Genomic DNA, 26,674 nt, shown 5'->3' with positions numbered 1-26,674 from the left:
AGCTGCTTGGGAGGCTGAGGCAGGAGAATCTCTTGAACCTGGGAGGCAGAGGTTGTGGTGAGCCAAGATCACGCTACTGCACTCCAGCCTGAGCGACAGAGCAAAACTCTGTCTCAAAAAAAAAAAAAAAGAAAAAGTTATCGACTGGCAAGTTGGATTAAAAAAACAAGATCCATCCATCTGCTGTCTTCAAGAGACCCATCTCAAACATGACGACACCCATAGGCTCAAAGTAAAAGGTTGGAGAAAGATCTGTCACACAAACAGAAAACAAAAAAGAACAGAGGTCACTATTTTTATATCAGATAAAAAGACTAAACCAACTACAGTGAAAAAGGATGAAGAAGGGCACTACGTAATGGCAAAGGGTTCAGTTCAACAAGAAGACTGAACTATTGTAAATACATACACACCCAACATTTGAGCACCCAGGTTCATAAAACAAGTACTTCTAGACCTACAAAAAGACTTAGTCACACAATAATAGTGGGGGACTTCACCCCATTGAGAGCGCTGGACAGATCATCAAGGCAGAAAACAAAGAAATTCTGGACTTAAATTCAACACTTAGACCTACTGGATATCTACAGAGTAATTCACCCATCAACCACAGAATACATATTTTTCTCATGTGGACATGGAACATACTCCAGGGTCAACCAAATGCTCAACTGTAAAGCAAGTCTCAATAAATTCAAAAAAGTCAAAATTATACTAAACCATACTCTCAGATCACAGTGGAATAAAAATAGAAATCACTACCAAGAAGATCTCTCAATACCATATGACAACATGGAAATAAAACAACTTGCTCTTGAATGATTTTGGGTAAATGACAAATTTTTAAAATCTTTGAAATAAATGAAAACAAAGACACAACGTGCCAAAATCTCTGGGATGCAGCCAAAACAGTGTTAATAGGAAATTTTATAGCACAAAACACCTACCTCCAGAAGTTAGAAAGATCTCAAATTAACCATCTAACATTACAGCTAGAGGAACAAGAAAAACAACAAATGAACCCCAAAGCTAGCAGAAGAGAAGAAATAACTAAAATCAGAGCCAAATGGAATGAAATTGAGACCCAAAAATCCATACAGAGAATCAATGAAAAACAAACAATTTTTTTATCTTTTCAAAAAAAATGTTTTTTGAAAGATGAAACAAGATTGGTAGACTGTTAGCTATATTAACAAAGAAAAAGAAGATCTAAATAAACGCAGTCAGAAATGACAAAGATGGCATTACAACCATTCCCACAGAAATACAAAAGGTCCTCAGGGACTATTATTAAATCTCTACGCACACAATTTAGGAAATCTAGAGGAAATGGCTAAGTTCCAGGAAACACAATTTCCTAAGATTGAATCAGGAAGAAATTGAAACCCTGAACACACCAGTATCGAGTTCCAAAATTGAATCAGTAATTTTAAAAAAATCTTAAAAAAGCCCCAAACCAGATGGATTCGCAGCTGAATTCTACCAGACATAAACAAAGAAGAGCTAGTACCAATTCTACTGAAACTATTCTTTAAAAAAAATGAGGAAGAGAGATTCCTCCCTAACTCATTCTACAAAGCCAGCATTAGCTTGATATCAAAACCTGACAAAGACAATGAGAGAAACTACAGGCCAATATCCCTGATGAACTTAGACACAAAAATCCTCAGCAAAAATAGCAAATCGAATCCAGCATCCCATTCAAAAATTAATTCACCATGATCACAGGCTTCATTCTTGGGATGCAAGGTTGGTTCAGCATACAGAAATCAGTAAATGGGATTCACCACATAAACATAACAAACAATTAAAAACCATACGATCATATCAACAGATGCAGAAAAAGCTTTTGATAAAATCCAACATCTTTTCATGATAACCCTCCAGAAACTAGGCTTCAAAGGAACATACCTCAAAATAAGAGCCATCTATGACAAACCCACAGCCAACATCATACTGAATGGGCAAAAACTGGAAGCATGCCCAGTGAGAACTGGAACAAAACTGATGCCCACTCTCACCACTCCTATTCAACACAGAACTAGAAGTCCTAGCCAGAGTAATCAGGCAAGAGAAAGAAAGAAAAAACATCCAAATATAAAAAGAAGTCAAACTTTCTTTGCTGATGATATGATTCCATACCTAGAAAACCCTGAAAACTCCACCAAAAGGCTTCTGGAACTGATAACTTCAATAATGTTTCAGGATACAAAAATCAATGTACAAAAATCAGTAGCATTTCTATACACCAAAAATGTTAAAGCTGAGAACCAAATCAAGAACATAATCTCGAGGATATGAGGGGGGTCCTGAGCCAAGATGGCCGAACAGGAACAGCTCCGGTCTACAGCTCGCAGCGTGAGCGACGCAGAAGACGGGTGATTTCTGCATTTCCACCTGAGGTACTGGGTTCATCTCACTAGGGAGTGCCAGACACTGGGCGCAGGACAGTGGATGCAGCACACTGTGCGTGAGCCAAAGCAGGGCGAGGCATTGCCTCATTTGGGAAGTGCAAGGGGTCAGGGAGTTCCCTTTCCTAGTCAAAGAAAGGGGTGACAGACGGCACCTGGAAAATCGGGTCATTCCCACCCTATTACTGCGCTTTTCCAACGGGCTTAAAAAAACGGTGCACCAGGAGATTATATCCCGCACACGGCTCAGAGGGTCCTTCACCCAAAGAGTCTCGCTGATTGCTAGCACAGCAGTCTGAGATCAAACTGCAAGGCGGCAGTGAGGCTGGGGGAGGGGCGCCCACCATTGCCCAGGCTTGCTTAGGTAAACAAAGCAGCCAGGAAACTCGAACTGGGTGGAGCCCACCACAGCTCAAGGAGGCCTGCCTACCTCTGTAGGCTCCACCTCTGCGGGCAGGGCACAGACAAAAAGACAGCAGTAACCTCTGCAGAGTTAAATGTCCCTGTCTGACAGCTTTGAAGAGAGCAGTGGTTCTCCCGGCACGCAGCTGGAGATCTGAGAACGGGCAGACTGCCTCCTTAAGTGGGTCCCTGAACCCTGACCCCTGAGCAGCCTAACTGGGAGACACCCCCCAGTAGGGGCAACCTGACACCTCACAAGGCCGGGTACTCCTCTGAGACAAAACTTCCAGTGGAATGATCAGACAGCAGCATTCGCGGTTCATGAAAATCCGCTGTTCTGCAGCCACCGCTGCTGTTACCCAGGCAAACGGTCTGGAGTGGACCTCTAGCAGACTCCAACAGACCTGCAACTGAGGGTCTTGTCTGTTAGAAGGAAAACTAACAAACAGAAAGGACATCCACACCAAAAACCCATCTGTACGTCACCATCATCAAAGACCAAAAGTAGATAAAACCACAAAGATAGGGAAAAAACAGCAGAAAAACTGGAAACTCTAAAAAGCAGAGCACCTCTCCTCCTCCAAAGGAACGCAGTTCCTCACCAGCAACGGAACAAAGCTGGACAGAGAATGACTTTGGCGAGTTGAGAGAAGAAGGCTTCGGACGATCAAACTACTCCAAGCTACAGGAGGAAATTCAAACCAAAGGCAAAGAAGTTGAAAACTTTGAAAAAAATTTAGACGAACGTATAACTAGAATCAACAATACAGAGAAGTGCTTAAAGGAGCTGATGGAGCTGAAAGCCAAGGCTCGAGAACTACGTGAAGAATGCAGAAGCCTCAGGAGCCGACGCGATCAACTGGAAGAAAGGGTATCAGTGATGGAAGATGAAATGAATGAAATGAAGCGAGAAGGGAAATTTAGAGAAAAAAGAATAAAAAGAAACGAACAAAGCCTCCAAGAAATATGGGACTATGTGAAAAGACAAAATCTACGTCTGATTGGTGTACCTGAAAGTGACGGGGAAAATGGAACCAAGTTGGAAAACAGTCTGCAGGATATTATCCAGAACTTCCCCAATCTAGCAAGGCAGGCCAACATTCAGATTCAGGAAATACAGAGAATGCCACAAAGATACTCCTCGAGAAGAGCAACTCCAAGACACATAATTGTCAGATTCACCAAAGTTGAAATGAAGGAAAAAATGTTAAGGGCAGCCAGAGAGAAAGGTCGGGTTACCCACAAAGGGAAGCCCATCAGACTAACAGCGGATCTCTCGGCAGAAACTCTACAAGCCAGAAGAGAGTGGGGGCCAATATTCAACATTCTTAAAGAAAAGAATTTTCAACCCAGAATTTCATATCCAGCCAAACTAAGCTTCATAAGTGAAGGAGAAATAAAATCCTTTACAGACAAGCAAATGCTGAGAGATTGTGTCACCACCAGGCCTGCCCTAAAAGAGCTCCTGAAGGAAGCACTAAACATGGAAAGGCACAACTGGTACCAGCCACTGCAAAATAATGCCAAATTGTAAAGACCATTGAGGCTAGGAAGAAACTGCATCAACTAACTAGCAAAATAACCAGCTAACATCAAAATGACAGGATCAAATTCACACATAACAATATTAACTTTAAATGTAAATGGAGTAAATGCTCCAATTAAAAGACACAGACTGGCAAATTGGATAAAGAGTCAGGACCCATCAGTGTGCTGTATTCAGGAAACCCATCTCACGTGCAGAGACACACATAGGCTCAAAATAAAAGGATGGAGGAAGATCTACCAAGCAAATGGAAAACAAAAGAAGGCAGGGGTTGCAATCCTAGTCTCTGATAAAACAGACTTTAAACCAACAAAGATCAAAAGAGACAAGGCCATTACATAATGGTAAAGGGATCAATTCAACAAGAGGAGCTAATTATCCTAAATATATATGCACCCAATACTGGAGCACCCGGATTCATAAAGCAAGTCCTGAGTGGCCTACAAAGAGACTTAGACTCCCACACAATAATAATGGGAGACTTTAACACCCCACTGTCAACATTAGACAGATCAACAAGACAGAAAGTTAACAAGGATACCCAGGAATTGAACTCAGCTCTGTACCAAGTGGACCTAATAGACATCTACAGAACTCTCCACCCCAAATCAACAGAATATACATTTTTTTCAGCACCGCACCACACCTATTCCAAAATTGACCACATAGTTGGAAGTAAAGCTCTCCTCAGCAAATGTAAAAGAACAGAAATTATAACAAACTATCTCTCAGACCACAGTGCAATCAAACTAGAACTCAGGATTCAGAAACTCACTCAAAACCGCTCAACTACATGGAAACTGAACAACCTGCTCCTGAATGACTACTGGGTACATAACGAAATGAAGGCAGAAATAAAGATGTTCTTTGAAACCAATGAGAACAAAGACACAACATACCAGAATCTCTGGGACACATTCAAAGCAGTGTGTAGAGGGAAATTTATAGCACTAAATGCCCACAAGAGAAAGCAGGAAAGATCCAAAATTGACACCCTAACATCACAATTAAAAGAACTAGAAAAGCAAGAGCAAACACATTCAAAAGCTAGCAGAAGGCAAGAAATAACTAAAATCAGAGCAGAACTGAAGGAAATAGAGACACAAAAAACCCTTCAAAAAATTAATGAATCCAGGAGCTGGTTTTTTTGAAAGGATCAACAAAATTGATAGACCACTAGCAAGACTAATAAAGAAGAAAAGAGAGAAGAATCAAATAGACACAATAAAAAATGATAAAGGGGGTATCACCACCGATCCCACAGAAATACAAACTACCATCAGAGAATACTACAAACACCTCTACGTAAATAAACTAGAAAATCTAGAAGAAATGGATAAATTCCTGGACACATACACCCTCCCAAGACTAAACCAGGAAGAAGTTGAATCTCTGAATAGACCAATAACAGGCTCTGAAATTGTGGCAATAATCAATAGCTTACCAACCAAAAAGAGTCCAGGACCAGATGGATTCACAGCCGAATTCTACCAGAGGTACAAGGAGGAACTGGTACCATTCCTTCTGAAACTATTCCAATCAATAGAAAAAGAGGGAATCCTCCCTAACTCATTTTATGAGGCCAGCATCATCCTGATACCAAAGCCAGGGAGAGACACAACCAAAAAGAATTTTAGACCAATATCCTTGATGAACATTGATGCAAAAATCCTCAATAAAATACTGGCAAACCGAATCCAGCAGCACATCAAAAAGCGTATCCACCATGATCAAGTGGGCTTCATCCCTGGGATGCAAGGCTGGTTCAATATACGCAAATCAATAAATGTAATCCAGCATATAAACAGAACCAAAGACAAAAACCACATGGTTATCTCAATAGATGCAGAAAAGGCCTTTGACAAAATTCAACAACCTTTCATGCTAAAAACTCTCAATAAATTTGGTATTGATGGGACGTATCTCAAAATAATAAGAGCTATCTATGACAAACCCACAGCCAATATCATACTGAATGGGCAAAAACTGGAAGCATTCCTTTTGAAAACTGGCACAAGACAGGGATGCCCTCTCTCACCACTCCTATTCAACATAGTGTTGGAAGTTCTGGCCAGGGCAATTAGGCAGGAGAAGGAAATAAAGCATATTCAATTAGGAAAAGAGGAAGTCAAATTGTCCCTGTTTGCAGATGACATGATTGTATATCTAGAAAACCCCATTGTCTCAGCCCAAAATCTCCTTAAGCTGAGAAGCAACTTCAGCAAAGTCTCAGGATACAAAATCAATGTACAAAAATCACAAGCATTCTTATACTCCAATAACAGACAAACAGAGAGCCAAATCATCAGTGAACTCCTGTTCACAATTGCTTCAAGAGAATAAAATACCTAGGAATCCAACTTACAAGGGACCTGAAGGACCCCTTCAAGGAGAACTACAAACCACTGCTCAAGGAAATAAAAGAGGATACAAATAAATGGAAGAATATTCCATGCTCATGGGTAGGAAGAATCAATATCGTGAAAATGGCCATACTGCCCAAGGTAATTTATAGATTCAATGCCATCCCCATCAAGCTACCAATGACTTTCTTCACAGAACTGGAGAAAAACTACCTTAAAGTTCATATGGAACCAAAAAAGAGCCCGCGTTGCCAAGTCAATCCTAAGCCAAAAGAACAAAGCTGGAGGCATCATGCTACCTGACTTCAAACTATACTACAAGGCTACAGTAACCAAAACAGCATGGTACTGGTACCAAAACAGAGATATAGATCAATGGAACAGAACAGAGCCCTCAGAAATAATGCCACATATCTACAACTATCTGATCTTTGACAAACCTGAGAAAAACAAGCAATGGGGAAAGGATTCCCTATTTAATAAATGGTGCTGGGAAAACTGGCTAGCCATATGTAGAAAGCTGAAACTGGATCCCTTCCTTACACCTTATACAAAAAGTAATTCAAGATGGATTAAAGACTTAAACGTTAGACCTAAAACCATTAAAAACCCTAGAAGAAAACCTAGGCATTACCATTCAGGACATAGGCATGGGCAAGGACTTCATGTCTAAAACACCAAAAGCAATGGCAACAAAAGCCAAAATTGACAAATGGGATCTAATTAAACTAAAGAGCTTCTGCACAGCAAAAGAAAGTACCATCAGAGTGAACAGGCAACCTACACAATGGGAGAAAATTTTTGCAACCTACTCATCTGACAAAGGGCTAATACCCAGAATCTACAATGAACTCAAACAAATTTACAAGAAAAAAACAACCCCATCAAAATGTGGGTGAAGGACATGAACAGACACTTCTCAAAAGAACACATTTATGCAGCCAAAAAACACATGAAAAAATGCTTACCATCGCTGGTCATCAGAGAAATGCAAATCAAAACCACAATGAGATACCATCTCACACCAGTTAGAATGGCAGTCATTCAGGAAACAACAGGTGCTGGAGAGGATGTGGAGAAATAGGAACACTTTTACACTGCTGGTGGGACTGTAAACTAGTTCAACCATTGTGGAAGTCAGTGTGGCGATTCCTCAGGGATCTAGAACTAGAAATACAATTTGACCCAGCCATCCCATTACTGGCTGTATACCCAAAGGACTATAAATCATGCTGCTATAAAGAGACATGCACACGTATGTTTATTGTGGCACTATTCACAATAGCAAAGACTTGGAACCAACCCAAATGTCCAACAATGATAGACTGGATTAAGAAAATGTGGCACATATACACCATGGAATAGTATGCAGCCATAAAAAATGATGAGTTCATGTCCTTTGTAGGGACATGGATGAAATTGGAAATCATCATTCTCAGTAAACTATCGCAAGGAGAAAAAACCAAACACCACATGTTCTCACTCATAGGTGGGAATTGAACAATGAGAACACATGGACACAGGAAGGGGAACATCACACTCTGGGGACTGTTGTGGGGTGGGGGGAAGGGGGAGAGATAGCATTAGGAGATATACCTAATGCTAAATGACGAGTTAATGGGTGCAGCACACCAGCATGGCACATGTATACATATGTAACTAACCTGCACATTGTGCACATGTACCCTAAAACTTAAAGTATAATAATTATAAAATAAAATAAAAGAACATAATCTTATTTACAGTAGCCATAAACAAAAATAAAATACCTAGGAATGTATCTAATCAAAGAGGTGAAAGATCACTACAAGGAGAACTACAAAACACGGCTGAAGGAAATCATAGATGATGTAAACAAATGGGAAAACATTCCATGCTCATGGATTGGAAGAATCAATATTGTTAAAATGGCCACACTGCCCAAAGCACTCGACAGACAATACTTTTTTTTTTTTTTGAGTTGGAGTTTTGCTCTGTCACCCAGGCTGGAGTGCAGTGGCACAATCTCAGCTCATTGCAACCTCCGCCTCCTGGGTTCAAGTAATTCCCCTGCCTCAGCCTCCTGAGTAGCTGTGATTACAGGCCCATGCCACCACACTCAGCTAATTTTTGTATTTTTAATAGAAACGGGGTTTCACCATGTGGGCCAGGCTGATCTCAAACTCCTGACCTCAGGTGAGCCATCCACCTTGGCCTCCCAAAGTGCTGGGATTACAGGTGTGACCCACCATGCCTGGCCCAGATTGAACACTATTTCTATCAAGCTACTAATGTGGTTTTTCACAGGACTAGAAAAAAACATTCTAAAATTTATATGTAACCAAAAAAGAGCCCTAATAGCCAAAGCAGTTTTAATCAAAAAGAACAAAGCTAGAGGATCACACTACCTGAATTCAAATTATAAGGCTACAGTAACCAAAAGAGCATGGTACTGGTACAAAAGCAGACACATAGACGGATGGAATTGAATAGAGAACCCAGAAATAAATCCACACACCTACAGCTGTCAAATCTTCAACAAAGTTGACAAAAATAAGCATTGGGACAAGAACTCCCTACTCAATAAATGGTGCTGTGATAGTTGACTAGCCATATGTAGAAGAATGATACTTGATCCGTACTAGCAGCATATACAAAAATTAATTCAACATGGATTAAAGATTTAAATATAAGACCTCAAACTGTAAGAGTCCTAGAAGAAAACCTAGGAAACACAATTCTGGACATCAGCCTTTGGAAGTAATTTATGACTAGGTCCTCAAAAGCAATTGAAACAAAACTAAAAATTGACAAGTGGAACCTAGTTAAACTAAAAAAACTTCTACACAGCAAAAGAAACTATCAACAGAGTAAACAGCTTACAGAATGGGAGAAAATATTTGCAAACTATGCATCTGACAAAAGTCTAAAATTCTAAAGAATCTATACAGAACTTAATTGAGCAAGCAAAAAAAAACCCTATTAAAAATGAGCAAAAGACATGAACAGATCTTATCAAAAGAAAACACACAAGCGGCCAATAAACATGAAAAAATGTTCAACATCAATAATAATCAGAGAAACGCAAATCAAAAACACAATGAGATACCACCTCACACCAGTCAGAATGACTATTACTAAAAAGTGAAAAAATAGATGCTGGCAAAGCTTTGGAGAAAAGGAAATGCTTGTACACTGTGAGTGGGACTGTAAATTAGTTCAGCCACAGTAGAAAGCAGTTTCGAGACTTCTCAAAGAACTTAGAACTACCTTTTCATCATTAATGCCATCACTTGGTATATATCCAAAAGAAAATAAATTATTCTCCCAAAAGACAAATACTCCTGTATGTTCATCACAGTACTATTCACAATAGCAAAGACATGAAATCAACCTAGGTGCCCATCAACGGTGGATTTGATAAAGGAAATGTGGTATATACACACTATAAAATACTACACAGCCATAAAAAAGAATGAAACGATGTCCTTTGCAACAACGTGCATGCAACTGGAGGCCACTATCCTAAGTGAATTAGTTCAGGAACAGAAAACCAAATACTGCAAGCCCTCACTTATAAGTGAGAGCTAAACACTGGGTACTTATGGACATAAAGATGGCAAAAATAGACGCTGGGGACTACTGGAGGTGGGAGGGAGGGATAGGGGTAAGGGTTGAAAAACGTTTGGGTACTATGCTCAGTACCTGGATGATGGGATCAATCATACCCCAAACCTCAGCATCATGCAATATGCCCATGTAACAAATATGCACGTCCCTGAATTAAAAATAAAATTTGTAATTATTTTTAAAATTAAAAAAACCCAAGGCAATTGTTTTTAAAACATGTGTCCCCTAGAGCATACCAAATGCTTTGCCACAGAATTATGTAATTATGCCATGAACTCAATTTTATGAGCAAATAAGTATAATTTCAATCCAGTAACCAGCAAATCCGTTGTTGACTTTTGGAATATGCTATGTTACATTTCATAGCGTGCCTTCCTAGTTATATTTTACAGATGTTGGTATTTTTGTTTGTATTTACTGATTATATACCAGTTGGACAGTGGAAGGGAAAGAACCTAAAATGATAAATCACCTGCAGATAGAAAAATGAGTAAATAATTTTCACCTAAATCAACTGTGTGCCATTTTCCCTTTCTGGGTTTTTTGCTTTCAATTAATACTAAATTTAGTTTTGTACACATAACCATTAGGAGGAAGAAAAGCCAACCTGTATCTTTATTTTAGCCAGTTCACTAACAATTAATTATATATATTTAAAAGTTGGATTTTATCTGAGCTTTGGTTTACCTGTTATTTACTTTTTAAAAATACATGGGTGTTCGTACACCATGTTTTCTTTTGTATAACAGTTTGAAAGAGTTTTCCTGATTGCAGTGAAGTTAATGTTCCCCCTTTTTTAGTCATTAACAGTCAAATGAATAGTTAAATATATTAAAGATACAGAAATAGAAAATTTACAAGATGGATTAAATAAACACTTATAGGAGTTACTATGACAAAATATTTTGAAACTTACTTTCGAGTTATAAATAAAATTATTAAAGATAAAATTCCAACCTGTTCTCTCATGTGGAGTTTAAATCGCAAGTCGGAAACTTAGGATTTAGGCTAAAGAACGAATGTAAAGGGGAAGAAAACTGTATTCCAAAAACAAAAGGTTATATAAATTGCCAAATTAAGAAGGTTTTTTCACCTCTACCTTATGCTGAGTGAAGAAGGTAAGTATACTAAGCAGCTGCTTTTAATGCCTTTTATTTAAACAAAACAACAAAATCCATAGACTTCTGGAATACCAGTAAATTGTATGTGTTTTCAGTTAGTCATCATGTTATATTAACAGTTCATTAAACAAATGACAATTTGTAAATTCAGTCCACAGAATAGCATACTGAAAGGCTACACATGTAGAATTATTAGATAAAAAGGAACATCGCTGCCCTTCATAAATTCTAGAAAGTTCATTGCATTCATTATTCACCTTTAAATTCAAAATTGGAATTTGATGATGATTGCAACTGCAGCTGAGGGCCATAAACTAAAACAATTTACTGGGTGTGGAAAAGGGGGCTGGGAAAAGCCGTGGGCTAACCATCCTGTTAACAAGGAGTGTCTCCTCATCAAGGTGGCAGCCACCAGAACGAGGTGCAGCCTCCCACCCTACAAATAGCAAGGGCCCATGCAAATGAAAAGTGAACCTTTGAGATGAGTCTGGATAATAATGCATTGGAGATTTCCTGTTAAACTAACACTCTTAAGAACATAGTGGCATTTTATTTCAATCATAGTATAAAACTCACTGGTTTATTCAATTTTATTATATTTTAGAAGTTGGTATTAAATATACCAAGCAAGATTCTTTTTAAGTTTTCTATTTCCCCTTTCTAAAAGCTCTATATCGAGTTCTTCAATTACATTCTCAAATTATACAAATACTACATGTTTTCTGACAAATACCGTATTTTGGTAATGTTAGGCTGGAAGTAAACTAGAGTCTTTCTGTAACTTTGACTTATCCTGCAATGTTTGGATGATGGGACACATCACCCTGGGAACTGTCTCAAAACACAACCACATCTTAGGGCCCTACGCTCACTCCCCAAAGGCAGGTCCGCCTCCAAAACTCCAAATCCTCATGGTCTCAGGCAACCCTTTTAAACACGGGCACAATCGTCACCTCTTTGAAATGAGAGCGTGCTTGATTATTCCTGGCCTCCAGTTGCTGGCCTTCATCCGGTGTTGGGGTGGGGGAGCCTGTCGGTTCCTGAAGAATAGCTCGGGGATAACTAAGACAAAAGACCCTGAGGAGGTCTGCCTCAACCGTGGCAAGCTGGGTCTTCCACGTCACCAAGTGTCATTTTCACCGTGCCTGTATGGTCCGCTGTTCATCCTGTTAGCGGACCCCGAAATCAGGCAGGAAAATAAAGCTCAGTGGGAGGGCCTCGGAGCAAGACAATCCCACCAAGATGGACTCGGGTTGATTAACGTGAGTGAACCTCTGAGGACCAGAATCCAGACTAGTAATTCTCCATCCCGGCTGCTCGTTAGATGCCCGGACCGACCCCCCCAGACCAATTCAATCAGAACATTCGGAGGGGCTTGTAAAATCTCCCGGGGAGATTCCGGTACGAAAGTCAAAGACTCAGACGCCCGTTCTCCACCCGCCTGCAGCGGCCAGCGCGGGTCCCTCTTAGGGAATTGAATGCAGGCCCCAGGCCTCCTCCTCGAGTATCCCAGTGTGACCGATGGCCAGCTCACAAACGCGCAGTGGGTGCGGCCGAGCCAGGGCGCAGCGGAGCAGAGGGCCCGGCCGCTTTCGGCCTGGGAAGGAGGAGCCACGACCCGGAGAGGCGTCAGTGCTGGGCTGCGGCTGCGGAGGTCCTCGCAATTGCTGGACTCAACCGCGCGCGCCCCCTACCGGTCCTGCGAAGGAGCCGCAGCCGCCGCGGGAGGCCACAGGTGAAGCGAAGGGTGTGTCTTACTTCAGCGGCCCTGTAAGCCACGCCCAGATTCTCTCTCATTTTCCCACTTCTCATGGCTTTGCATGCTGTCCCACGTTACGTTAGCCTGTACTGAATGTCTCTTTTTCTACATTTAGAAAACAATTTGTTGATGCTGCAAGACATGAAAAAGTACTGTAACTCCCTGAATGTGCATGTCTTTCAGATAGGTAACAAATTACATTGGGCCATTGTTCAACTTTATTAATATTTGTTAAAACATAATTTGCATATATTTTTGCCTATCAAATTGGCAATATTTGTATGTATGTATGTATGCATGTATGTATGTATGTATGTATTTTTTGCGACAGAGTTTCGCGCTTGTTGCCCAGGCTGGAGTGCAGTGGTGCAATCTCGGCTCATTGCAACCTCTGCCTCCTGGGTTCAAGTAATTCTCCTGTCTCAGCCTCCCGAGTAATTGGGAGACGGGGTTTCACCCTGTTGGCCAGGCTGGTCTCGAACTCCTGACCTCAAGTGATCTGCCTGCCTCGCCCCCTCAAAGTGGTGGGATTACAGGCGTGAACCACCGCGCCCAGCCATGTTTTTAAGTGAGATTCTTAGTGCTTGTGAAAATAATGAGAGACTTTTTCATATAGTTTTTTGTTTGTTTTTTGAGACAGAGTTTTGCTCTTGTTGCCCAGGCTGGAGTGCAATGGCGTGATCTCGGCTCACCGCAACCTCCACCGCCCAGGTTCAAGCGATTCTCCTGCCGCAGCCTCCCGAGTAGCTGGGACTACAGGCGCCCGCCACTACGCCTGGCTAATTTTTTGTATTTTTAGTACAGACGGGGTTTCACCGTGTTAGCCAGGATGGTCTCGATCTCCTGATCTCGTGATCTGCACGCCTGGGCCTCCCGAGGTGCATATACATTTTTAAAATGTTGTGTATCAGCCTTTAAAATGCTCATATGGAAACAAATAATTGGTGGCAGCCTCTTCAATGCAATATTTTGCAGCTATAAAAATAGCTTTTCAAATAATATTTTATTTCAAATCACTGCATGTTAACCACTATGTATATTCTGGGTTAATGGAAATTTCATTGCATATCTGTGCTGTTTAAAGAATAACACCCTTTCTTCCCCTCCCAAGTTCTGTATCATCAAATATAGTCAGGCAGATGTAGGTCAAAATATCATCTTTGTTACTGATAAAATAGTTTAGAGAAAATGGTGTTGATCTGCAGCTAAGTAGACTGCAATAATTTGCTCAGGAATTTGGCATAATTAGTCTGTCATCACACACAACCTTGGCCTCCCCACACAAGTATACAGTCCCCTTATTCTATGGAAGACAGCTGACTAGAACATAAATCTTGCAAGCAGACAGCCTTGAAAGAGAGAGCCCAGAAGGAGCTGAGCTCATGATTCATCTGCCTGTCTTCTCCACAGAGGAGAAGTTGTAGCAATAAAGCTCCAGGTCAGGGGCATTATGTGTAGAATTTCCTCCACAAGGAAATATGAAGCCAGGGAAGGCAATTATATCCCCATATGTTCTAAAGAAGAAGAAGAAAATCTGAACAAACCACTAACCATTAAAGAGAGCACAAAATAAATTTTACTGAACCTTCAGGGAATGCATTATCCCAAAATATGTAAAATGCCTCAACAAATAGCTAATTAGAATAGGCTTCCCAGCTCATTCTATGATGGTAGTATAACCTTGAAACCAAAACCGGACAAAGAATATTAAAAAAAAAATCAGCAAAATTACTAATGAACATGGGCATAAAAAATCTGAGTAAATGTTACATTTACTCAGTAATATAATGTGACCAGATTTATAATATATAATAATTGATAAGTAATGTCATATTATGTTACTATGTATTAATATTCATTACCATGTATAAACTATAGTAATTAGTAATATATTATTTATATATCATTTGTATATTACTTGTATAAGTAATAAATTTCTTATATTTTTATTATTTATATATTATACAAGTAATATATTCTTGTTTTATATATATATATATATATACACACACACACAAGTATTATATCATAACCAAGTTTGACTTATCCAAGAAATGCCTCATGCTCAATAATCTATTAATGTGGCCAGGCATGGTGGCTTACACCTGTAATCTCAGCACTTTGGGAGGCTGAGGCGAGTGGATCACCTGAGGTCAGGAGTTCGAGACCAGCCTGACTAACATGCAGAAACCCCATCTCTACTAAAAATACAAAATTAGCCCAGCATAGTGGCATGCACCTGTAGTCCCAGCTACTCAGGAGGCTGAGGCAGGAGAATCACTTGAACCTGGAAGGCGGAGGTTGCAGTGAGCCGAGATTGCACCACTGCACTCCAGTCTGGGCAACAGAGCAAGACTTTGTCTCAAAAAAAAAAAAAAAAAAGAGAGAATCTCTTAATGTAATATACCACACCAGTGATTAAAGGAACAAGACAAAGATAGCTGGTATTATCTCTACTATTCCACTTTGTACTAAAGGGCTTAAAAAATGCAATAAGACACTAAAATAAGTAAGTCATACAATTGGAAACAACTGTCAATACTTAGAATATTGTCTTTATAGAAATTCTAGGAGAATGTATAAAGTTGTTAGAACTAATAAGATAACCTAGTCAGATTGCTACATACAAGACCAACATATAAAAATTAGTAGTAGTTTCTATATGCCAGTATTTTAAAAACTAAAAAAAGATATTATTCTCCATAGCAAAAGAAATATGCCATGTTATTAAATAGGAAGACTCAATACCATGGGTATATCACTTCTTTCCCAAATAAAGTTACAAATTTAATTTAATTCTAACTGAAATCCAAGCAAGATACTTTGTGGAACTTGACATACTTATCCAAAAATTGATCTGGCTATGTAAAGAACTGAGAATAACCACCATAGTTTTTAAGAAAAGGATAAAGTGAGAGGACTTTCTCTACCAGATATCCAGATTTATTACAAAGTTATAATCATTAAAACATGTGGTATTGATACCAACTTAGATAAAAAGGAATAGAACTGAAAGTTCAGAAACATCTCCACACATATATGAACTATGATTGAAGAATTAGAAATCAATGAATAATTTACTATGGAAAAATAAATTATTGGAGACAATTGACTAGGCATGAGAAAATAAATTAGATCCTTATTTCACAGCATACACAAAATCATTTCCATGTGGATTAAAAACCTAATTGTGAAAAGCAAAGCATAGCATTTTTTAGAATTTATGGTTTCCTTACACTCTGGCTACACCTTTGTAAATAAGCACTCTGTTTTTGTTTTTTTTGTTTTGTTTTTTTCTGGGACGGAGTTTCACTCTTGTTGCCCAGGCTGGAGTACAATGGCGTGATTTCTGCTCACTGCAACCTCTGCCTCACGGGTTCAGGCGATTCTCCTGCCTCAGCCTCCCGAGTAGCTGGGATTACAGCCGTGCGCCACCATGCCCAGCTAATTTTTGCATTTTTAGTGGAGACAGAGTTTCACCATGATGGTCAGGCTGGTCTCAAACTCCTGACCTCGGGTGATCCAACCGCCCTGGCCTCCCAAAGTGCTGGGATTGCAGGCATGAGCCACCACGCCTGGCCAGCACTCTGTTAAAGTTTCCTCAAATTACTCAATTTGAGTGGATCATCTCTTTCTTGTAGGACTCTGATACAGAAGTAAATGTAGAAGAATTTCTTAAGGCACAAAAAGCAAAAACCCATAAAATTGAAATATGGCAAAAAACATTATGGAAATAGAAGATTACAAACCTAAATACTTTGACTCAGCCATAGTAAAAACAGTTAAGACCATAAACTACACATTTTGAGAAACTTTGAGTGGAGATAATATGGACACAGATTATGGGTTTTTTTTGTGTTTTGTGTTTTGTTTTTGTTTTTGAGATGGAATTTCACTCTTGTTGCTCAGGCTGGAGTGCATTGGTGTGATCTTGGCCCACTGCAACCTCCACCTCCTGCGTTCAAGCAATTCTGCCTCAGCGTCCCAAGTAGCTGGGACTACAGGCATGGACCACCACTCCCAGCTAATTTTTTTATTTTTATTTTTAGTAGAGACGGGGTTTCTCCATGTTGGCCAGGTTGGTCTTGAACTCCTGACCTCAGGTGATCCACCCACCTTGGCCTCCCAAAGTGCTGGGATTACAGGTGTGAGCCACCACGCCCAGCCTGGACATAGATTATCTTAATAACCTTCAAAACTTAAAGTTTTATTAAATATTTTTTTAGGACCGGACGTCATGGTGAAACCCCATCTCTACTAAAAATACAAAATTAGCTGGGCATGGTGGCACATGCCTGTAATCCCAGCTACTCGGGAGGCTGAGGGAGGAGAACCACTTTGAACCCGGGAGGCAGAGGTTGCTGTGAACCGAGATTGTGCCATGGGCAACAAGAGCAAAACTCTGTCTCAAAAAAAAAAAAATATATATATATATATATATTCTAATTGATACATAATATATGTAGATATTTTCAAGGTATATGTGATAATTTAATACAATCATGTAATTTGTAAGGATCAAATCAGTGAAGCTGTGATAGCCATAAATGTAAATATTTGCCTTTTCCTTATGCTAGAAACATTCAAATTATTCTCTTCTAGTTATTTTGAAATATACAATAGATTACTGTAAACTATAGTCACCCTACTGATCTATCAAACACTAGGCCTTATTTCTTCTATCAAACTGTTTATTTGTACCTATTAATCAACCTCTCTTCATGATCCCTTTACCCCTACCCTTCCTGACCTCTGGTAACCACCAATCTACTCTCTATCTTCATCTACTTTTTAGCTCCCACATATGAGTGAGAACATATGATATTTATCTTTTTGTGCTTGGCTTATTTCACTCAACAAATGACCTCTAGTTCCATCCATGTTGCTACAAATGACAGGATTTTATTCTTTCTTATGGCTGAATAATATTCCATTGTGTATATATATGATATTTTCTTTATCCATTCATCTGTTGATAGATACTTAGGCTGATCCCATATTTTGGCTTTTGTGAACAGTGCTGCAATAAACATGGAGTGTAGATATCTCTTTGATATAGTGATTTTCTTTATTTTGGATATATACCAGTAGTGGAATTCCTGAACCATATACTAGTTCTATTTTTACTTTCTTTGTGGTGACTCCAATACAGTTTTCATAGTGGCTATACTAATTTACATTTCCATCAACGGTATCGCAGAACCACTTTCTTCACATCCTCGCCAGCATCCGTGATTCCTGGTCTTTTTAATGAAAACCATTTTAACTGGCATAAAATGATATCTCATTGTGGTTTGATTTGCATTTCTCAGATGATTAGTGATGGTGAGCATTTTTTAATATAACTCTTGGCCATTTTATGTCTTCTTTTGTGAAATGTCTATTCAGAACTTTTGCAAATCAGATTTTTTTTCCTTTTAAGTTGTTTGAGCTCCTTACGTATTCTGGTTAATTCGTTGTCAGATGGGTAGTTTGCAAATATTTTCTCACATTCTGTGTGGGCTGTCTCTTCACTTTGTTGATTGCTTCCTTTGCTGTGCAGAAGCTTTTTAGCTTGATGTAATCCCATTTGTCTATTTTTGCTTTTGTTGCCTGTACTTTTGAGGTCTTACACAAAAAAACTTTGGCCAGACCAATGTACTGAAGTGTTTCCCCAATGTTTTCTTCTAGTAGTTACATAGCTTCTGGTCTTAGATTTAAGTATGTAAGCCATTTTGATTTGATTTTTGCATATGGTGAGAGATAGGTGTCTAGTTTCATTCCTCTGCATATGGTTATCCAGTTTTCTCAGCACCATTTATTAAAGAGACTGTCTTTTCCCCATTGTATGTTCTTGGTGCTATTGTCGAAAATGAGATGGCTGTAAATGAGTGGATTTATATCTGGGTTTTGTATTCTATTCCATTGGTCTATGTGTCTGTTTTTATGCCAGTATCATGTTGATTTGGTTACTATAAGTTTGGAGTATATTTTGGAGTCAGGAAGGATGATGCCTCCAGCTTTGGTCTTTATGCTCAGGATTGCTTTGGCTATTCAGGGTCTTCTGTGGTTCCATATAAATTATAGGATTGGATTTTTTTTTCCTTTCTGTGAAGAATGTCATTGGTATTTTGATAGGGATTGAATTGAATCTGTAAATTGCTTTGGGTAGTATTGTCATTTTTAACAATACTGATTCTTCCAATCAATGAACATAGAATGTCTTTCCATTTTTTGCGTCCTCTTCAATTTTTTTCATCAGTGTTTTCTAGTTTTCCTTATATAGATCTTTCACTTCTTTGGTTAAATTGCTTCTTAGCTATTTTATATTCTTTGCAGCTATTCTAAGTGGGATTGCTTTCTTGATTTTTTTTTTCAGATTGTTCACTGTTGGCATATATAAATGCTACTGATTTTTGTATGTTGATATTGAATCTTGAAACTTTACCTAATGTATTAGTTCTAACAAATTTTTTAGTGGAGTCTTTAGATTTTTCTAAGTGTAAAATAATATCGCCTGTGAACAAGGCTAATTTGACTGCTTCCTTGCCAATTTGGACACCCTTTACTTCTTCCTCTTGCCTAATTATGTGGGCAGGACTTCCAGCATTATGTTGAATAAGAGTGGTGAGAGTGGACATCCTTGTTTTGTTCCAGATCTTAGAGGAAATGCTTTCGAATTTTCCCTGTTCAGTATAATGTTAGCTGTAGATATCATATATGACCTTTATTATTTTGAGGTATGTTCCTTTGTTGAGGGTTGATATCATAAACGGATGTTGGGTTTTTTTTTTGTTTTTTGTTTTTTTTTGATACAGGGTTGGTCTCACTCTGTCACCCAGGCCAGAGAGTGCAGTGGCAGAATCATGGCTTACCTGAGACCTCCTAGGCTCAGGTGATTCTCCCATCTCACCTTCCTAAGTAGCTGGGACCACAGGCATGTGCCAACACACCAGCTAATTTGGGATGTTGAATTTTATTGAATGGTTTTCAACATCTATAGAAACGATGATATAACTTTTGTTATTGGTTCTATTAATGTGATGTATCATGTTTATTGATTTTCATATGTTGAATGAACCATCATTGCATCCCTGGGATGAATCGCACTTGATCATAGTAAATAATCTTCCTAATGTGTTGATGAATTCATTTTGCTAGTATTTCGTTGAGGATTTCTGCATCTATGTTCATCAGAGATATTAGCCTGTAGTTTTCTTTTTTTGCTGTGTCCTGGTTTTGGTATCAGGGTAACACTGGCCTCGTAGAATGAGTTTGGGAGAATTCCCTCTTCAGTTTTTTTGAGGAGTTTGAGTATAATTGGCATTAATTCTTTTTTAAATGTTTGGTAGAATTTAGAAGTCAAGCCACTAGGCCTGGACTTTTCTTGGATGGGAGACTTTTTATTACAGATTTGATGTCATTTCTCATTACTGGTTTGTTGAAGTGTTCTATTTCTTCATAGTTTAATCTTGGTAGGTTACATGTGTCCAGAAATTCATCCATTTCCTCTAGGTTTTCCAATTTGTTGATGTATTGTTGTTCTTAATAGTCTCTAATGATTCTTTGTATTTATGTGGTCTCAGTTGTTATATCTCCTTATTTGATTCTGATTTTACTTATTTGGGTCTTCTTTTTTTTTCTTAGTCTAGACAAATGTTTGTTGATTTATCTTTTCAAAACAACTTTTTCCATTATTGTTTTCTGTGTTCTTTTTTAGTCTCAATTTCATTTATTTCTGCTCTGATATTTCTTATTTCTTTTCTTCTACTAATTTTAATTTGGTTTGTTCTTCCTTTTCTATTTCCTTGAGGTACATCATTAGTTTATTTGAAATCTTCCTACTTTTTATATAGGCCTGTATTGCTACAAACTTCCCTCTTAATACTGCTTTTGCTGTATCCCATAGATTGTGGTATGTTGTATTTCCATTTTCATTTGTTTCAAGAAACTTTTTAATTTCCTTAATTTCTTCATTGACACAATGGTCATTCATGAGCATGTTGTTTAATTTCCATGTGTATGTGTAATTTCCAAGGTTCCTCTTGATATTGATTTCCTGTTTTATTCCATTGTTGTCAGAAAACATACTTGATGTTAGTGCCAATTTTTTTGAATTTGTTGAGACCAGTTTTGTGTCCTAAGATATTGTCTATTCTGTGGGATGTCCCAAGTGCTAATGAAAAGAATGTGTATTGTGCAGCGATTAGGTGAAGTGTTCTGTAAATGTCAATTAGGCCTATTTGGACTAGTGTGTAATTTAACTCCAGTGTTTCTTTGTTGATTTTTTGACTGGATGATCTATTGATTATTGAGAGTGTGGTGTTGAAATTCCCTACTATTATTGTATTTCAGTCTGTTGCCAGACAAATTAGAACGCCTTTATTGTATTTCAGTCTGTTGCTAGATGAATTAGAGTGCCTTTATATGTTATTTGCTCCTTTTCTCTTGCCACTTTTAGAATCCTCTCTTTGTCTTTGACCTTTGTTTGATTATTACATGCCTTAAAGTAGCCTTATTTGGGTTGAATCTGCTTGGTATTCTCTGACCTTCCTGTATCTGGATATTTAGCTCTTAAACTGGAGAGTATTCTGTTATTATTTCTTTCAATAAGATTTCTACCTCTTGCTCTAGATCAGCTCTCTCTTGGATATCAATAATTCTTGGATCTGGTACTTTGAGGTAATTTTTTGTATCTTTTAGGTGATCTTCATTGCTTTTTATTCTTTTCTCTTTTTTTGAGTACTTTCTTCTTTTCTTTTCCTTTCTTCCCTCCTTCCTTCCTTCCTCCCTTCCTTCCTTCCTTCCTCTCTCTCTCTCTTTCTTTATTTCTCTCTCTTTTTTTTTTTTTTCAAGGTCTCATTCTACCACCAAGTACGGAATGCCAGCATGATCTTGGCTCAGCTTAACTGCAGCCTCAACCTCCTGGGCTCAAGTGATTCTCCCACCTCAGCCTTCCAAGTGGCTGGGGCCACAAGCACACATCACCACGCCTGGCTAATTTTTTTATTTTTTGTAGAGATGAGGTCTTGCTATGTTGCCTAGGCTGGTCTTGAACTCCTGGCCTCAAGCAATCCTCCTGCCTCCACCTCCCAAAAGTGCTGGGATTACAAGTGTGAGCCACTGTGCCTGGCCTTCTTTGAGTATTTTCAAATGGCCTGTCTTTGAGCTCACTTATTCTTTCCTCTGCTTGATCTGTTCTACTGTTGAGAGCCTCTAGTGAATTTTTCTGTTCAGTAAATGTATTTCTCAGTTCCAAAATTTCTTTTTTTGAGACGAAATCTCTCTCTGTCGCCCAAGCTGGAGTGCAGTGGTGTAACCTCAGCTCACTACAACCTCTGCCTCTTGGGTTTAAGCAGTTATCTGCCTCAGCCTCCCAAGTAGCTGGGATTACAGGCACCCACCACCACGCCCGGCTAATTTTTGTATTTTTAGTAGAGATGGGATTTCACCATCTTGACCAGGCTGATCTTGAACTCCTCACCTCATGATCCACCTGTCTCGGCCTCCCAAAGTGCTGGGATTACAGGCATGAACCACCGTGCCCAGCCTCTCAGTTCCAACATTTCTGTTTGATTTTTTAAATTATCCAATCTCTGTTAAATTTTTCTGATAATTTTCTGAATTGCTTTTTTGTGTTATTTTTGAGATCACTGTTTTTTTGTGTGTGTTATTTTTGAGATCACTGCCTTAAAATGGCAGTTTTAAGGAAGCGGTGACTCACGCCTATAATGCCAGCACTTTGGGAGGCCGAGACGGGCAGATCATTTAAGGCCAGGAGTTCGAGACCAGCCTGGCCAATTCAATGAAACCCTGTCTCTACTAAAAATACAAAAATTAGCTAGATATGGTGGTGCATGCCTGTAATCCCAGCTACTTGGGAAACTGAGGCACAAGAATTGCTTGAACCCAGGAGGCAGAGGTTGCAGTAAGCCAGGATAGCACCACTGCACTCCAGCCTGGGTGATAAAGCAAGACTGTCTCAAAAAAACAAAACAAAACAGACCTGTCATTTTAAATTCTTGGTCAGAGAGTTCACATATTACCATCTTGTTGGGGTCATCCACTGATTCCTTGCTTTGTCTGTTTGGGGACATCATGGATCCCTGTTTGCTGTTATTTCTTATGGATGTACATATGTACATTGAAAGATCAGTTATTTCTTCCAGTCTTCGTCTGGCTTGTTTGGGTTTCTACTGGATGTGTTTGCTTACAGATTCTTTGTAATTTACTTGTTGATTCTTTCTTTTTTTTTTTCTCCACTCAGTCATTACATCCTTTGCAGCACTATATAGAACCTTAAGCCTAGGTTTGCCTTGGTTCTAGTAAATAGTCAAGTACGCATTCTGGATGGGGTACATCCCAAAGGGGATATCTTGGTAGTGTGAGAAGGCTAGGTAGGAGTTCATGTCCAGGTGACCTGTGGAACGAACCTCCTACAGCATGGTGCTGCTGAAGAGGCACTCTGATGTGGTGTCTCCTTTGGCCAAGTTACAAAGCAGAATTTCAGGGCTGGGAATGGTAGTTTTGCCTCCTCTTTTTGGCTGTTGTCAGGGATATTTCTTCCTATAGGCACTCCCAGTACTTCCCATGGGTTGAGGCAGGGACAGGTCTCCTGCCAGGGAATCCAAGTTGGCAGGGAAGCTAGCTGTCCACCTTGATCTCACTTTCCCATTCTAGAAACTATGAGTCACAATAAAAAATTGTATGCTTGGTGCCAGGCAGATTGGAGAAAGGGGCATCTTGGATATGGATATCTAATTCTCTTATTGTCTGCTTAGAATTTTTTCACCTTTGCGGTCTTAGGAACTATTTCCTCCTCATGTTTGAGTTCTGGGATATTGCTGGTAATAATCGTGGCCCTGTATATTTGTTTTTGGCTTCTGTTGGTGGGAGGAGAGAAGACAGCTTGCTTTTGTGGTGTCAATTTTAGAACTGGAAATCTCCTGAATCAATATTTAATCAAATCTTATCAAGCATTTTTAACAGAATCTTAGAGCAGAATAACTTCTTCTTCTTTTTTTTTTTTTTTTTGAGACAGAGTCTCGCTCTGTTGCCCAGGCTGGAGTGCAATGGCGCCATCTCGGCTCACTGCAAGCTCCGCCTCCCGGGTTCATGCCGTTCTCCTGCCTCAGCCTCCCGAGTAGCTGGGACTACAGGCACCCGCCACTATGCCTGGCTAATTTTCTGTATTTTTAGTAGAGACGTGATTTCACTGTGTTAGCCAGGATGGTCCCGATCTCCAGACCTCGTGATCCGCCTGCCTCGGCCTCCCAAAGTGCTGGGATTACAGGCGTGAGCCACCGCGCCCGGCTGAGCAGAATAACTTCTTAACTACCCCCGATGAAAAACACTTTAGAACATTTTAACTCAGATTACTTTAAAATTTTTCCTATTTTGGAATAATTTTAGACTTACAGAAAAGTTGCAATAATAGTAAAGAAAGTTCCTTTCTACCCTTCATCTATCTTCCCCTTATATCAACATTTTTCATAATCATAGTGCAATTACCAAAACTAAAAAGTTTACAGGCTCACACCTGTAATCCCAGCACTTTGGGAGGCTGAGGCGGATGGATCACAAGGTCAGGAGATCGAGACCATCCTGGCCAACATGGTGAAACCTCGTCTCTACTAAAAACGCAAAAATTAGCTGGGTGTGGTGGCGTGCGCCTGTAGTCCCAGCTACTCAGGAGGCTGAGGCAGGAGAATCACTTGAACCAGGGAGTCGGAGGTTGCAGTGAGCCAAGATAGCACCACTGCACTCTAGCCTGGTGACAGAGAAGACTGTCCCCACAAAAAAAAAGAAAGAAAATTGACTTGTGTATGTTGACTTTGTATTTAGCAATATTACTCAATGTTCTTATTTATTCTAATAATTTACTGTAGATGAGCTTGGATTTTCTACATATATATTATCTGTGACTAATGACCATTTTATTTCTTCCTTTTAATCCATATACCTTTTCTTTTTGCCTTATGCCACTGGCTAATTACTATCTCAGTACAATGTTAAACAGAAGTAATGATGAGCATAACCTTTTCTAGCTTCCAATCTCAAAAGTTTTCAGTGTTTCACCACTAGATATGATGTTTACTGCAGATTTTTATGGGTACCCTTTAGCAGATTAAAGAAATTCCCATCTATTCCTACTTTGTAAATTATGAAAAATGTTGCAACTTATCAAGTACTTCTACATCTATTGCAATATTTACATGGGATTTTCTTCTTTAATCTCTTAATGTGGCAAATTACATTAGTTTTCTATTGTTAAATCCAAACTTGCATTCCTGGGACAAATGCAACTGACTCATGAAGTAGTATGCTTTTTATATATTGATGGCTTTATAATATTTAGAATAATTCCCTAATGTTTAGAATTTTTACATTTTTGTTCTTGAGTAAATTTGGCCTGTAATTTTCTTTTTCATATTGTCCTTGTTAGGCGTTGACATTGAGGTTAGTGCTAGCCTCAAAAAACAAGTTGGAAAATGTTCCCTCTTTTTCTACTCTCTGGGAGAGTTTGTGAAATACTGAAACCATGCCAGTTTGACAGGATTTAATATAAGAAGTTGCTTAGACAAGTACTGGAGAACTAAAAAGGTAAAGATGGAACTGCAGCAACACAGAGATAGTAAACATAGGAAGTAGCTACCAACCCTAAGGCTAAAGGGACAAAGGGAAAATACTGGGTCATTAGAAACTGCAAGCTTGAAGGAGGGACTTACAGAGCTGGGACCCAGATCTCTGAGGAGTGGTGCTACCCAGCTGGTGCTGGTACCACAGGAGTCACTCAGAAGTCTCAGGAAGGTTGCAATCCACGCAAGGACTATTTGATGTCTAGTTTACTCTTACAGAAAGCGTACCCTTCCTTAAGACATTTCACTTCTACCCCCAGGAAAATTGTCATAATGTACTGAATTTGTTAGAGCAAGACACTAGTACCATATGTAAACATCCATGTTCACAGTGAGAATGGTACTCTTTACCTGTCATGGTAGGCCACTGGCTCTCCCTTTTATGTTACCTTTTTTTTTTTTTTTTTGATATGGAGTTTCACTCTTGTTGCCCAGGCTGGAGTGCAATGGTGCAATCTCGGCTCACTGCAACCTCTGCCTCCCGGGTTCAAGCAATTCTCCTGCCTCAGCCTCCCCAGTAGCTGGGATTACAGGCGCCCGCTACCACACCCAGCTAATTTTTGTATTTTTAGTAGAGACAGGGTTTTGCCATGTTAGGCCAGGCTGGTCTCCAACTCCTGACCTAAAATGATCTGCCCCTTCGGCCTCCCAAAGTGCTGGGATTACAGGTGTGAGCCACCGCACCCGGCCCCCTTTTATGTTTTCCATGAAATTTGCTGAATCCTCTCAGTCCCTTATGGCTTTTTTCTAATTTTCTTTGAACTTTTTTGTTTCTTTCTGTAATTTTAAAGTGATTTCAAGAGTAACATGTGATAAGTACATGCAATCAATAAACCATCCTTAATC

General features: G+C 39.3%; 1 protein-coding gene across 23 annotated transcripts in view; it reads left to right on the top strand.

Annotated features, from left to right (window-relative positions):
- Window positions 1-13,007: 13,007 nt before the first annotated feature.
- LRRD1 (leucine rich repeats and death domain containing 1) overlaps window positions 13,008-26,674 on the top strand; it is a 34,844-nt gene continuing 21,177 nt past the window's right edge. For 2 of the 23 annotated variants that reach the window (XM_055114685.1, XM_055114677.1), the window contains exons 1-3: window positions 13,032-13,222; window positions 13,327-13,398; window positions 25,636-25,793. The gene's annotated coding sequence lies outside the window, so the exon portion shown is untranslated. Of the gene's footprint in view, window positions 13,223-13,326; window positions 13,399-13,553; window positions 14,090-25,635; window positions 25,794-26,674 lie in introns of those variants that run through there. The other 21 variants (XM_055114689.1, XM_055114672.1, XM_055114688.1 and 18 more) reach the window with 19 other exon arrangements.

Source organism: Pan paniscus, chromosome 6, assembly GCF_029289425.2.
Source record: "Pan paniscus chromosome 6, NHGRI_mPanPan1-v2.0_pri, whole genome shotgun sequence".
Lineage (NCBI taxonomy): Eukaryota > Metazoa > Chordata > Mammalia > Primates > Hominidae > Pan > Pan paniscus.
Note: the sequence above shows the minus strand (reverse complement) of the source record. Positions and strands in the feature narration are given on the sequence as shown.